Consider the following 15,935-nt stretch of genomic DNA (forward strand, 5'->3'; position numbering starts at 1 on the left):
GACCATCTACGCTTGTACAAAACCTCATCAGAGCATCCAACTTTTTAATACCTCGATGTGTCAAATGCCCGACTCCGTCCACGTAGCTCAGAGTAACGACATGTTCGTTATAAAGGAAAAGCAGGTTCTGGGCAATAATGAAGTCACTGTCCCAGCATGTCTCTTCCGCAGCCTCACTTAATCCTTGGGCTGTCCCTAGGGGACAAGCGAGGGCAAAGGCAAGCCCGGGGAGCTCGAGCCACACAGCCCAGGTTCTCGAGTCCGGCGGAGGCAGGGCACAGACCCAGAGGGCCTGCTGTGTGCTCTGCACAAAGGTAAGTTTCCTCCTTCAGTGGCACCATTCACAGGAAGCACATGCCTCAGTGACAGCCTCAAGGGGAGAAGGAACCAAGGAAAAGAAGACCCTTAACTTGCATGACTTTCTCTGGGCTGCCCTCTGTTGCCATGCCGTGGGCTTCTGTCCTGGAGCAGACACCCCGGGGCAGAACTGTCGGGAGAGGCAGGCCGCCGGGGCCTCAGGTGGCAGCTGCATGGGCTCCTACGTTCTGTAAGAGACTCTGCACTCCAAGCCTGGCTCAGGGAAACCTTGATGCCACCATGTTGTGGGGCCTGTCCCCTTGGAATGGGAAGAATCACAGGTCTCCTCACATTTCCCTTTTCACTTGGGCTGCTAGGAAACCTCTTACTAAAGCACATTAAAAAATGAGTGAAACGCTTCAACTGCTTCCTAGACCACAGAACAGGGTCCACCACGAGGTCAAGAGTGCCCCAACCTTCTGAAAGAGGTTCCTTGGAACAGAATAGAGTTACTTTATATCTGAAGAGCAAGAAAGTAGCTCCGTCTCAAATCCTTAAGCTGCTAGACTGCCTGAAACTTCTCCAGCCACCCCCTGGCGTCATCTGTCACCCTAAATTTCTCCCTGGGGACAGCACAGGGACCCTGCTTACTTGGCCCTGTAAACAAGAGGTCCAGACCCTCCCAAGACTGCAAAGAAGGCTGCTCTCCTTCCACCTCCTCTCAAGGGTGCTGTCCGTGTGCACGCACATGCGCCGGCCGGAGCTGACCCACCACGCACGGGAAAACGGAAAGGGGGAAGCTCCCTGCCTGCTAACGGAAACCATCTCCAGGCAGGAGGCGCCCCACAGCCGAGGAGAGCAGCAGGCAGGAGAACTCCATCTCTGCCATCCCCAGGAAGGATCAAAGCAGGATGAAACGAAACCCATCTGGTCTGGAGAGGAGCCTTGGCTCATGGAGCGTTCTCCGATGTAAAGTCTTCTCAACACTTAGCAGGCTCTAGGGAACAGAAGGAAGGAGGGAATGGCAGCGGGTGATCAAACTCCCTGAGAGTGACGAGTGACACTGCTGGCAGGGGATCTGCCCCCAGCAGGGCCCTGGCCTCTTTCTCTGCTTCACACCAGTCTAGAGGAGCCTCCGCCTTATGCCATCAGGATAATGCACTCCTGGCCTGATCCTTCCACGGCGGGGTAGTTAGAAAGGTGTTCTGACAAAGAACTGAGCACTGAGGGATCCTTTCATACTCTTCCTTCTTCTTACCAAACAACCTCAAAGGAGGGTGGTCAGGTGAGCTTTTTACAAGGGGATTGGTTTTGACTATAGTACCGGGATCTGAGAAAGACGGAATATAACACGTATGTGTGGGTTAGGATAACTCGAAGGACCAGTTGTTTATAAAGTGGACAGACATTTCTTTCCTTCTCACTTATGTCCAAAGAAGTGAAGTAGTCTGAGGCTGGTTAGATAATGCCATTGTGTAAGAGACCCTGGGACTCAGGTGACCTTCTCTGTGATGTCTACCTCATGACCCAAGATGGCTGCACTGTTCTAGCCATCATGTCTACATTCTAGCCAGCAGCAAGAAGAAGAGAGATGACGCCTGACCCAGTCCTTTCAAAGAAATTTCTTAAAAGGTGCACACTCGGGGCAGCTGGATGGCTTAGTTGGTTGAGTGCCCGACACTTGGTAACGACTCAGGGCATGATCAGGGTCCTGGGATCGAGTCCCACGTCAGGTTATGAGGTCAGCAAAGAGACTGCTTAGGATTCTCTCTCCTTCTCCCTGTATCTCTCTGTCAAATAAATAATTTCTTTTAAAGGTGCACATTCCACATCTGTTTCTACCTGTTCTATGGATAAGTTAGCTCCACCAAGCGTGGGGTGGGGAGGAGGTGGTGAGTAATGTCATCTTTTTTCCTAAACTACGCATGTTTGCCTGCATCCAAAATGTGTGGGTAATAATATCGGGCTGAAATATTTTGAAGTCCTTTGGACTAAAAATGAAACACCTTAGGGGGTAAATGGCTGGTAATGACAGTCATTTCTCTTTCACATCAACAGACTACTTCTATCTTCTTTATGACTCCAAATTAAAATATCCACTGAGAATTCTCCTGACCACCAGTAAAGAGAACAAACGTGGTCCGATTGCCTTTCCATCCGAAACTTCCAGGGAACAAATGAAAAGCAACATGGAATCCGGTCGGAGCTTCGTCAGCGGAGACCAGGAGAGAGTCCGGGGAAGCGAGATGGTGAGCTGGATGCCTCCCCACAAAGTGTACGTTCCGTCCTGTGCTCCCAGAACCCCCTTCCGACACACGGGTGATAGCCTGGCTCGGTGAGGAATGCAGTCACAGCCCAAATCCCAGATGAATGGATTCACTCGTTCCGTTACCATCCTGGGTCCCTGTGGTCTATCCACCCCCTGCCTTTCCCCTACTGGGCCACTCAGATTCCTTATTGATTCATAACAGCTCATTACATAGTAAAAATCAAACGGGTCTGCCATCCTGTTAAAATCAACGTAAGCTTTCATAAAACAATGGGTCTTGAAGGAAAACTCAGAATGAAGAACCACAATTTGGGTTTTCGAGCTGTTGAACAGAATTAGGCAGAAAGCTTTTTTGACCTACAGAGTTGAGATGATGATTTCCAGACCAGGCACACGTGAGAAAACCAAACACACTTTCCGTGCGAACTTCCCCCAACCAAAGTTTTTATATTGTTCTTAGATGGTTAAGACTCCTGGACTCCTAAACTCTGCAGACCCTTGGTGCCTCGCAGTACTTCCAACAGAGTGACTCTTCCAAGCACAAAGCGGACAAAGGAACAGCAGCTGAAAGTCATCTGAAGAAGCCGCTGTGCCCTGCCTGGATATGGGAAAGTATTGAGGAAGCAGCCTACAAACTCGAGAGAGAGAATCAAATGTTCTTCTTCTCTTTGCTTTCCCACTGTCTGCAGAAAGACCAGCCCCCCGCAACCGTGTTTGTACTGCAGAACAGGAACAGGGAGTAGCTCAGACCATCCTCCAGAGGGGACCTGCTTGGACACAGTTCAGCCAGGATCCAACGCACGGAGACCCTGAATCACATCCCGGAGCTGCCCGGCAGCAGGGGGAGCGACTTGACAATTTCCCTCTGCCCGGCTTGGGGTCCACATTCGCAGAGGCCCAGAGCACAAGACCACGCTGCACCAGTTTCTTTGGAAGTACTGGTGTTTGCTGCTGGGGAGCGGAGAGACCCCAGTGGGGCTCATGGAGTGAAGACCCTCTCTCCACAGCCCCATCTTTGTGGGAAGACAATATACAACACCAAGACCACAGTCCCCGATGTCGGGGATCACCCGAGGTCCCCCTGCACATGATCACGTTCCTTTCCCCCTCTCTTGACCGTGGGGACAGAGAGAAAAGGGACCTCTCAGCCTGATCTGAGCAGGACACGTACCTTGTTTGAACCTGATAAGCCAGAGCCCTTGATAGGCAAGAGCAATGGAAATAGGGGACCCCTCCTTGGACCCCTCCAGATGACCCAGCAAAGACAAGATGAGACCTAGAGAGGCAGACCTCCCCCTCCCAGGGCTGACACCCAGATGCACTTAAAAGGTGAAACTTGGTAACTTGATCCCATCTACCTCTGAGAGCTGGAAGTCGTCCTGCACAGACCACATGCCTGCAGGGCCAGCTGACCTCCAGTGCTTTGAAGGCGGAACCTCCCCCAACAGGGACACACACTCAGACAGAGCTCGGAGAAAAATAAGCACAAAATAAGCACGGGGGAAGGAGAGGGGCTGGAAATCCTTTTTAAGTTTGCCTTCCCAGATGCGAAAATCCAGACAACCCGGGAGGGGCCCTCGGGGGGCCACGGAGAGCCTTACCCGCCTCAAGTTAAATCCTCCTTCAGGATCTCTCCCTAATCATTTAAGCCAACCCACAACTTTACAAAATTGAGGGAATTACCCAAAGCCCTCTGGGCAGGGCACTTCTAAGTGGAGACAGAGCTCCGCGTTGTCGCCTGACATCAGGGGAGAGGGATTGGGGAACAGTGACGAAACCGTAAGACCTTGGGAGATGGATTTCATCTTTGGGGCAGAAAACAAGAGAAAAAGGAAAATGGGTACATATTCAGTGTCAAGAAGGAAACTAGGAGCAGGATGTAGGTGCAGTCAGCGATAGCCGGGGGAGGGGGCCGCCAGAGGCTTCGGCAGGGGTGGAGGGTGTGTGGGCTCCGCTCCCTCTCCAGAGCTCGACCCTGTGCTCTTCCCTCTGCCCATCTACCGAGCAATATCTGCCAGCCGACCACCATGTGCATTTTTAGGTTTATGGAAACATCGGCTGGAAAGTACAGAGAAGTCCCATGTATCTCCTCTCCTCTTACACACACACACACACACACACACACACACACTTTTCCCTATTATCAGCATTCTTCCTCAATGGGGCACCGGTGTTAAAACCGATAACCCACATGGATACATGGCTACTGAAGTCCACCGTCGGCTTTGGGCTCATTCACGGTGCCGCAGAGACCCGTCCGTTTTGTCAAATGCCTCATGTCACATAGCCACCACCCCAGTGTCCTCCAGAATGTTCTCCTGCCCTGAAAGCCGTCCATGCTGCACCTGCTCGCCTCTCCTCTCCCTCCCAGCCCCTGACAACCACGGGGCTTTCCATGGGCCCCATCGTTGTGCCTTTTCCAGAATGCCCTAGAGTTGGAATCATACAGGAGGCAGCCTTCCCAGAGTGCCTGCTCTCACTTAACTAATATGCACTTAATCTTCCTTTGTGTCTTTTCAAGGCTTGACAGCTCCTTTCTTTCTCCCAGTGAATAATATTCCATTTTCTGGAAGAAACACGGCTTGTTTATCCCTTCGTCCACTGAAGGACGTCTTGGTTGCTTCCACGTTTCCACAGTTATGAACAGCACTGCCATAAACATCTGTGGGCAAGTTTTGTGGGGACATCCCTTTTCAGCTCCCCTGCGTAAAACCAAGGAACGGGATTGCAGAATAAAGTGATAAGCCCGTGTTTGGCCTCGCAGGAAACCCATCAGACCATCTTCCCAAGCGGCTGTACCATTTTGCGCGCCCACCAGGCGGGGGCGAGCCCTCCGGCTGCTCCCGGTCCTCGCCTGCATTGGTCGTCCTTGGCGTTCCGGACGGGAGCCCTTCCGAAAGCTGTGCACACGTGGCAGGGGGTAGTTTTAACCCAGATGACTTCCAGGAAGGTGACCTTGATCAGACACTTGGTGGGCAGGAAGGGGGGAGCCGTGCAGACGTCGGGACATCTGATTCTGCAGACCGGGGACTGTCTTCTTTGTGCGTAGGTTGGATGAAGTGGGAATGCTGCGGGTTTGGAGTGCGGGGAGGGTAGGACGCTCACAATGGAGACGCACAGGCGTACCTAGAATGTTGTGAAGTGACAATGCTTCCCCAACCCAGGAGTGATCTGAGCCCCTTCTGGGAGAAAGCCAGTAAGAGGTCGATTTGCCGGTCCCTTCGGGTTTACCCCTGTCCCGTCCTATCAAGAGCCAACCTGCATTTCTACCCACAGGCTTCTGAGGAACGCACCTTATTTCCTTCCACACAAGGGCCTATTGTGAACTCTGCGGTCATAGGGGACCTCAGCAGATCAGGGCTGTCACCCTCCATTTCCTCTCTAAATGACTTTATCTTTTACTTTGTTTTCCACATTTTTACCCAAGAAACACTCTCTCTGGAACTTCAGGTCCCTGCCAGCACACCCTAAGAAGACCACATGTGTCGGTAGCAGCACGTTGTGAAAGCAGCTGTCTTTATGCAGAGACGAGCATTAACAGGAGAAACAGACAAAAGGTCTGAGCATCCGAAAGTTCTCCTTAAAGAGCATCGGGCTTGATTTGGGAAAGGAACACCTAGGAACAGAGGTCCCAGTCTTTCTTCATTCTTACGTCCCTCAAGCCCTTCTACCTAGACGTAACTCGGTCATTTGTCTTTTCATGGGCAAAATTAAAATGGGGTGATTAGGGCTGAAAAAGCCATCGTGCCTGTGAGGCTCCGTTAGGACAGGGGTGGGAGGTAGTGCATACCAGCAGAAGGGGCTGGAGACGCAGACGCGGGCTGGGACGCTCACACCCACGTGCCGTGAGCTCATTCCTTACAAACGAGAAACAGATCGGCCGCCACCAACAGGTTCTAGTTATTTATTTATTTTTAAAGATTTTATTTATTTATTTGACAGACAGAGATCACAAGTACGCAGAGGCAGGCAGAGGCGGTGGGGGGGGAAGCAGGCTCCCCGCTGAGCAGAGAGCCCGATGCGGGGCTCGATCCCAGGTCTCTGAGATCACGACCTGCGTCGAAGGCAGAGGCTTTAACCCACGGAGCCACCCAGGCGCCCCCATCAACAGGTTTTAATAAGAGGACCAGACTGCCGTTCAGTTCACTAACACCAAACCAGAACAGAACTGGCCCCAAAGGCCTTAAAACCTTCATGTTCCCTGGAAGGCGTTGGAGACGTCTGTGTCTCTCGGGTGTGGAGACCGAAGCCTGAGACCTCCGTGGGCTGGCATGCACGCACGTCCCTGTGATTCCAACGATTCCCCGGGCGCAAGGGCTGTCTCCCTGTCCCTGTCATCTAAATGACGCCATGTGCAAGCCCAACCAGCTGCTCACCGGTCTAAGGCGCCCAAGAGAAAACCCTTGAACAAATGGGTCACACGGCTTCTGGGAACTTCTCCGGGAAGCAGGTAAAAACGGAAGGCGAGAAAGGCAGGCGTCAGAGCGCAAGGCATCCAGAGCAGAGGAAAGTATGAAGCTGGGGTCGCGCAGGCTCTCGAGCTCCGGGTTACTTCAGCTGACCTCCCCTGGGGTGCTCCGATTTCTTCAGTGTTACTATGGCACATGTTTGTGAACTGGGATGAAAAAAAAAAATCTACCTTCAAGTTAATGCATCCACTTCGAGAGCTCCACAAGGAAAGAATTAAGCAGACAGGAAATCATCCAAACACGAGGATGAAAGTCCGGCAGAGCACTTTTGAAATAGGAGAAGGGGTGCAGCGAACGCACCCAAAGAGCAGGAACAGCAGAGAGGCTGCTCTAATTGCAAAGGGCTGCAGTGAAGAGAGCAAAGAACATACAGACCTGAGACCCTCTGTCTGTCTGCAGCAGAAACCGGGCTTCCAGAAAGCTCTGTGCAGAGGCTCATCTGGGTTCCATCAGTGGTAAGATTCTTAGTTTTTTTTGCTCCATACCAGGAAGGGTGTGCGGCTCCAGGACGTCCTGCATCCGGGGCTTTCCAGCCCGAGAGACCAGAAGGAGGCGGAAATGTGGCGGAAAGCCCGCCTTGGGTCCATCACCGACTCTTCTGAAGCCTCACCGTGATTTAGCCTCAGCTACGGGCGAGGCGGAGCTCTGAACACAGCGTGAGGGTCTGGGAACAATGGAAAAATATAATCGAGGAGCCGAGCCCCAGCACGGCGATAATTATTGTTATCCTGTCATTCCCTGTTGAACAGAATGAACCAGACGCTATAATCTTCAGGCAAAATGTTGCAGAAACAGCTGTAGCCATGAAAGGACATGCTAACGAGATCAGGGACCATGAACACAGACGAGAGGAGGAGGAAGTGGAGGAAACAGAGACTGTCCCAGCCCATCCCTTCCTGAAGCTCTCCACCTTCGCGCTCTGGGGCTTGCTCCTCTTGCTTTCTCAAAGCATCGTCCCCCAGGCCATTTCTCAGTTTCCATGGCTGTAGACTCAAGTTCGTCATGCCAACTTGGAAAGAGGCCAGACCGTGGGTGGATTGGAAGCGTCCAACTTTGGAGCAATACAGACTCAGAGCAGCAGCTCCCCAAATGCCTGAAGGACAGGTGAGCCCACACCTTCCTCTGCCACCTCCTCCAGGAGGGCCCACCGGACTTAAGGGCGGTTGGGCCACGAGGTGCTCTTTCTAGACGGGCAGAAGGGAAAGAAAGACCACAGAGAAAGGCAGAGACGCAGGCTTCCGAAAGATACTGGCAACGAGCTGCATCGTGGGGACTTTGGCATAATAAACGGCCCGTCACCTAGTGTCTCTCTCCCGCTGCTCGAGAGAGGAAATGCCACCACAGCCTGGGGACAGACAGATGGCTCACCAAGATGGCTTCTCATCACGGCTGGCTTATTTCGCCCGGTAGCATAGTAAGAGCAGTAGTAGACCCTGCGGACACATGCTTGCCTATTTGGGAAAAACGATGCCTACGTGGTATTTAAATTGTAGAGCCAAACAAAAGGAATGACTTATCAACCTTTCCAAAGAATGGTCTGGCTGGAAATAGTCACTCGACTTTAAACACGAAGTTGCAGCTGGGACATCTTCATCGTATAATTAGGGAACCGGAGACACGCCGTTAGGAGACGGGCGCCCGAGTCAGCGCCGTCCCCCCTCCCACAGAACCACAGCCTGCCGAGGGGACGTTCGTTCTCACAAAGCCCTCTAATGACCATGTATCTAAATAAGTAAGCATCTGTTTACATATGCACATATTTAAATGCAGTAATAGAGGCACACATGTATTTTTATAAATTCCGCTTCTTCCCATCTAATGAACAGACTCAAAAACAATTTTGTTTTATCCAGGGCAATAGGATGAGTAGTAATTACACCAAAATCACTTAAACCTTTATTGCCCGATATTAGACAAATGTTTTCACAATGAAGCCGGTTCTATTTATTTAAAACACAAAATTATAATGGAAAATTACCCTGATCACTTAAACTCCAATACTAGAGAGGCAAAAGAACACTTTCTACCCCCCTCCCCACCATTGATCTAATCTAATGAGCTGGGATAAAACACCGGATAATTAAGGATCCGATCTAGGAGAGGATCCAACTCTGCGCTTCCCACCGTGTGATTCCGGGACAGGCTGTTTGGAGCGACAGTGAGAACACACGGGGTGGGGGAATGCTCGAGTTCCGGGGTTCAGAGCTGCAGCTATGCAACCAGATTGCTCACCCCCTCCCCCGCCCAGTCCCTTGCTGGGTGTCCTGAGGCCGGCAGCTCACCCTCTCTGTGCCACCATATTCCCATCTGTAGAATGGGGTCATGCAAGTACTCACTCACTGGGGCCAGAGGGAGCCCCCGCGGGTTAAACCTGGCTTTAGCAGTCATGGAATAAGGCAGTTATTTTTTTCTGTTTTGCTTCCATTTTCCTTTTTTGTAAAATTTGAATAACCACGGGTCCTTCTTCACAGGCCACCGTGATAACTGGAGGAGAATCTGTAGGCATGAGTACTGCTGAATTGAGCCAACGTTGGCTATGACTGCTCTTTCTTGACCTCACTGATACACCGAAAGAAAGTCAAAATAGATCCGCGATGGCCGATCTCAGTAGCTGACCTCTCTTCTCACAATCAAATGCCGACATATACGCTATTTTAAAGGGCATTACGTGTGTATTACAATCAACTCCAATGGATAAAATGTTTTATTATAGCACGCATCGAGGAGAAAGAGGAGGGTATTCTAGAGGACAGATATACATATACGTGAAGCTCCTGCACCACAGTTCAAAAGTCAGATTTGCCCCCAAAGTCGTGCAATTATCCCGCTGTCACACCATTACCGGAGGCGTAGTCATCCTTCACCCGTCGGCGGCATCCGGGCTGGGGATAGGGAAAGGGGATACTTTCATAAAAGAACGTGCTTTTCCCAAAAAAGTTCTCCAAAAAGTTCTGGTCCAGCCCTACAGCTTCAGCGATCATGATGGATCCAAATAGCCCTTGAGTGAAACAAGCAAAAATCCGATGGAAATCCTGACCCTCTAGGGCTAAAGGGCGGGAGCGTGGAGAGGCACCGCCAGGCAGTGAGACGGGAAGTCTCTGGCCTTAGAGGTGTGTATGCAATAGACGAATGCCATAAACGAACAATACTTAATTTCAAGAAACGAAGAATGATAAAAGGGTTTTGGTAACGGCACGGGAAGTATGTGTTTATGTATCTGCAGACGGCCGGGCATTTCCGTGGAACGCAGTTGGAAACCATTAAGCGCCACGGGGAGACAGAAAATACTAAACATGTGTTGGGCTCGACCACTGGCCCCGGAGCTGGAGCGGGTCCTGGGCCTGGAGGGGTCTCCACACGGTGAATCTGGGGACAGGGGTGGGCACGGTGGCCCTAGGAGAGGCTGGGCTGACACGGAGGAGGGGGCTTCGGGCAGCGGTCACTTTGCTATTTTTGCACTACTGGCCCTTTTGTACAGCCGAATGTGTGCTGAGACTAGATGGTCTTTGTCACTCCTTCCAGCCTTTCCTGAAATCCAGAACTTCCCGATTTTTTTATTGGTTGGGGTGAGCAGGAGGCAGTCATGAGAACCAGCGGGAAGAGGGGGCAATTTTCTTCCCTCACCTCATTCCTCACAAATGTGTGCACAGCACACACAGCTCACACACACACACACAACCTACACGTTGCACACGCGCACAGCTCACACCCATGCACACATCAACACGCTTCTCACATGCATGCACACGGCTCGCATATGTACACACATCGCTCACACATGCACACGACACACACAGCTCACACATGTATACACATAGCTCACACACGTGCACACTGCACACGCAGCTCACACACATGCACACACACACACGCAGCTCAGCCGTGCACACACAGCTCACACACATGCACACACACGCACAGACATCCAGGAGACCTCTAAACCTAACATTTCAAAGCCTAACATGATCCAGGCGTCTCGCCGTGTTTCCTAACGCCGGCCTCCAAGACCCACAATTTCCGCAGCGGATTCTGCGCTGTCTAGAGGGTGGAGGCCTCCGCAGAGCCACTGGGCTGATTTCCAAAATCCCAGGCCACTTGGCAAGCCTCGCAGAGGCTCCGACAACTGCAGCCCTTTGAAGAAGAAAGACAAGACGATCTCAGCGCCGACCGGGAACCACCCGCTCTCCCTCCTGCAGGAGACAGAGGGCCCTGGGACACGGCCACTGGCCTCGGCCATGGACAGCCTGGGGCCACCGCGCCCCACAGCACAGGACGCAGAGCCTGTCCCCGTGGCATCCCATCAGCAGGGGCACCAGGGAGCTGCTGCCGGGCCGCTGCTGACGGGGTCATGGCCTCCTATTTTTAATCCTTCAGGAAAATCAGAGGCAGTGCTGGAGGGTCTGGGCTCAGAACCTTGACATGTGAGAATTATATGGTCTATCACTTCCAAGAAACCACCGTGGCTCGCAGCAGAGAGAGAATGAGGGAGAGAAAAGACATGTTCGGGGAAGAACTGTTAACAATCGTGAAACACAAGATAGCAAACTGACGTGGTTCTGAATATTGATATTTCCAGATGACAGCCCCAGGGCTGGGTGCAGAAACAGCTCTTCCAGCAACACAGAAAAGGACAGCAGAGCAGCAAAGAGGCCGACCTTCCTCGAGCAAATCACCTTGCTCTGCCTTTCAAGAAGAGGCCTGCACCGGGCTTATGTGTCTTGGAGACATTCTGAAAACATCCAAAGGGGTCCCCCCCAAGGACCTCGTCCTGTCCCCATGTGGGTACACCATGCGGGGCACCGTTAAGCGCCTTCAGAACACACCGGGCCTAAGCTGCAAGCCTGTCTGTGAGGAGCTGCTTGTGAGCACAAGGTAACGCCAGGCCGTGAGGTCAAAGCCAAGAGCAGAGACACGTGGCCTTGACTCAGGGCGGGAGCGTGAACTTTTTGCACTTTGGGGGAGCAAAGCACACGGAGAAAGATACACGGGGACAGTCTGTTCCCCCAGTTTCAAAACAAGCTGAACAACTTCACTTTCAGGTATGCCCAGATGAGGAAAGGTTCAAAGTTAGGGAGCGAGAGAGGGATTCGGGATTCACGGGGCCAGCGGGATGGAGATGGAGGGGCGGCGGCCACGCTGTGGGGCAGGTGTGAGCAGGAATTCCCACCTTACCAGTCCTACCACACCTACTCCTTGTGACTACAGATCTGAAGCAAACAGGAGGCGGTGCCAGCGTCCGCCAGCCAGGGACGAATGATCGCGGTATCATTCTCTGTGCGCTTGTGTCTTCCTTAATGGCCATTTTTTTTAAAGGCTTCCTTTCCATTTTCCGAACAGGGATCAACGGTCATGCGGACGGAAATCTGATGTTTCTAACGGCTCCCTCTCAAACTCTTCCTCCCTAACTGACAACCCCCGGGGGGGATTTTGCGCTGGGGGCGAGTGAGTGATTTTCTGCTGGAGATCCGGCGTGGGAGCACCAGTCACGAGGGAGGACAGCCACGGGCACGTGGTCACAGAGGAAGACAGAGGGATGCTAATTAGAAAGGGCGGTGGGGAAACCATCTATAGCATGAACAGCTTCCTGTCCACAAACATACGAGAGACCTGAAGGCCTGTGAGAGCGTAACGTGCTCAGGGTTAGTTCTGGGGGCTGCGTCTATGGGTGCAATCGGATTGTTCGCCATGGCAACAATGGAAGGTGGGAGGAGCCCCGTGTGGGCAGCTCGGTTGAGCTCCCCAGCCGCATCAGCCCGGGCATCCGCCCACAAGGTACGTTACACATCACGCATGCGCGTGCTCTAGTGCACCTGTACTTGCTCTAGTGCACCTGTGCTTGCTCTAGTGCACCTGTGCTTACGCACCTGGACCGGCCCCCGCGAGCAACGGCAACTCCGCGGCGGCTGCTGTCCCCCCAGAGGACCCAGCTGAAGTCAGGCCCTTTCCTTAGGGCTCGACACACAGGGCAGGCCAGAGGGAGGCTGCGTTGGACCACGCACCGGCGTAATCCCCCGCCCCTCCGCAGTGATACCCGGACACACCCCGGACTGAAGGGTCCCCCCTGCCCCGCCCGCAGGCGAGCCGATGGTTCGGTGCTGCGTGGGCGGTAAAGAAACCCACGCACCCATGCACCCATGCCCGCGCGTCGCCAGCCTGCCCGACACAAGCTCCCATCCAACGTGATAAATCAAACCTCGGCACCTTTAATGAGGGTGATCTTTACCAAATATTTGGCTCTATATATCCGAGGGACATTTTCCCTTATTAGCATTTAGTTGCCCAGACATCTTGGGACCAGCTTAATGGCCTCCACATGCCTTCTCCGCGCGGGGTCCCGGCTCTGAGCCTCCTTCCCTCCAACGTCGCTGCCTCTCCATTACAGGAACAGCGGGAGGCTGCGAGAGCTCCAAGTCCCCAGAGCTGCCAGACCTCTGCATACCATCTGAAGATCAAGGGGCATCCATCTGCGGGAGGATAATTTAAACCATCTCCCTGTCTCTAAACACCGAGAAGAAAAGAACAGCGGGACCAGCTCCTCTGTAGATCCGAGGCAGGGAAAACACAACTGCGTTCAACTCCTCCAGAGACTGGTATTTGCACGAACCCATAAAAGTTAATCCTCCTGCTGCAGAGCTGCCCCGGCCCCATGCTCTGAGCCAGACTCAAATGGCCAGAGGCTCTACGGCCTTGGGTCCTTAAGGAATTCATCTCAGTCTTCTGACTCCCTGATAGGGTACTGAGATCAGGGTATTAAAAAAAAAAAAAAGTTTTAAACAGAAAGAAAAAAAAAACCATAACTATGCTAATAGAATAGAGTTTTCATCTCCCAAATAATCCCAAAGTTCAACCGTGTTGGATTCCTTCAGGGCGAAACGCAGAATCACTTTAACGAAACAGGTAGAAAAGCTTTTCAAATCTGTGGGTAACCAGAGCATTTTCCTCGGCCAGGGAGGACTACCAGGGCTCTGTCGCTGGAAGCAGGGCTGCTCCTTCCCTCACGAAACCCCAGGGCCCAAGATGGAAGTCTCTGACTCAGATCAGCCCTGGGGGTTCCCATGGAAACCGGCGGAGGGAAGTAGGAAGAAGAGCAGAGAGCAGGAAGGACAGCAAGGAATGGAAACCTGTCCCCAGATCCTGGCCCCTTCCCTGGGTGTGGAGTGGATCTGGGTTGCAGGAGGCCCGACAGTGCCGGCTGGTCTGTGTTTGGCTTAAATCCCAGAGCTGTTCTGGGTTCCCCCGGCCTCCATGGACAGCGAGCACCTGTGTGCCCCCGCCCTTCAGAGGACCCGAATCCCAATCTGACCCTATCAGTCGTGTGGGAACAGTCGTGTTCCCCTGACTCTCCGCCTCCCCCACCCCATCAACTCATGTAAAAAAATCAGCCTTGTTCTCAATCACAGGATATTAATGCTTCGACGAGCTCATTAGTTTGAAATATTTCAGCTGAAAAATCATGTTAAAGGCACGGCCACCCAAGCCCACCCTCTCTGTCCCATTCCTCGTTTTACTTTTTATCACATCTGATGCTTCCCTGACCATCTACTTGTTCATGTGCACCTGTCTCCCTGCCTGCCCAGGGGCGGCCGGCCACCCAGGAAGGAGCAGTCTCCCAGTGCTTTGTTTCCTGCCCCCCACCCTCACCCCCACCCCGGGCTACGGTTTCAATTCCAGATCCTGGAGATACCTGGGGAGCCCACCACACAGGAGGCTCGGGCAGATGGAAAACCAAGCTCCGTCTGCACGTCGGGGGTAATTTGTGAGTCTGCGTTTGGAAGACAAGGGACATCCGCCAAAGGCAAAGACGTATTTGTCTTTGTAATAGTTTCTAGCAGACCTGGCTGCTTGGGAAAGTGCAGCCCGGCCAGGTTAGACTAAACATCCGAGTCCAGTCCTTTCCAGAGACTCAGACAAGGGAGGGTCGGAGGAGGCAGCAGGGAAGAACGGAGATCTAAGACCAAGAGAGAGCTTTGCCTTGATGCTTTCTTTGGAGTTTGGTAAGCCATGAACTTCCGTGTATCAAAAATATAACACAATGTTACAGGTGATGTTTTTCCACCTAACCAATCCAGGTAATACTCATCTTTGAAAACACACCCATTCATTCATCCGTTCACTCATTTTATTCATCGCCTTACTCGGTGGCGACTGTCCCCAAGCTCAGAGTCTACAGGCATGCTAGGAGGGACCGCCCCTGTCCCATCCATATGGGGCCACGAGGCCAGGAATCAGGATCTGAAGATAGAGAAAAACTTCAGTAGCCCAGCAACCCACCGTGGGGCCAGCGCCTTCTCCAGAATGCTTTCCTTCCTGGGAGGGTCCGCCGGGTGGTCAGGCTCCTGGGGACAGAGCGTGCCCAGAGCCCTCCAGGTGACCAAATGGGGACTAACGGGATAGTACGGGGGCACAACAGGTCCCTGTTGGTCATGCTTCGAGCTAGAAATAACCACGATTTGTCCAGCCAATGATGCTAAGACCATGCGGGACGTACATGTCCCAATGAAAACATCTCCAAGGCATATTGAAAACCACGGCAAAGACGAGGTACCACCTAAGGAAATGACACGCGGACGTAGGCATGTTCTTTTAGACGTCCGTTCACATCGCTAGACGGCATTCTGCTCATGGTGCCGCGTGGGGAGCGTGTCTGCGATGCCAGAGGGACTCGGTTCGCATGTCCCTTTCTGCCGCGGTCCAGCGTTTGCACCGGATGCAGACACGGGTGGGGATGGGGGTACTTCACGGGCCTGAGAAGATTATGCGGGCATGGAGCTGAGGGGCTACTTTCGGCTCATCTCTTTGGATTCTCTGTCAAAGGCACAACAGCGAGAGCAGACACCAGGAACACAAGAGGCTGCAAGCAAGAGAGGCAGGAGCGCTCCCGGGCCCCGGGCCCCATCTCT

General features: G+C 52.8%; 1 protein-coding gene and 1 long non-coding RNA gene across 2 annotated transcripts in view; one reads left to right on the top strand and one right to left on the bottom strand.

Moving 5' to 3' along the window:
• TMEM132C (transmembrane protein 132C) overlaps window positions 1-15,935 on the bottom strand; it is a 289,840-nt gene that overhangs the window by 231,045 nt on the left and 42,860 nt on the right. The window lies entirely within an intron of this gene.
• On the top strand, window positions 11,760-13,690 carry LOC132023791 (uncharacterized). The gene is made up of 3 exons (XR_009406040.1): window positions 11,760-12,074; window positions 12,373-12,807; window positions 13,418-13,690. It is a non-coding gene; the product is annotated as an uncharacterized LOC132023791 (long non-coding RNA).

Source organism: Mustela nigripes, chromosome 8, assembly GCF_022355385.1.
Source record: "Mustela nigripes isolate SB6536 chromosome 8, MUSNIG.SB6536, whole genome shotgun sequence".
In the NCBI taxonomy this organism is placed as follows: domain Eukaryota; kingdom Metazoa; phylum Chordata; class Mammalia; order Carnivora; family Mustelidae; genus Mustela; species Mustela nigripes.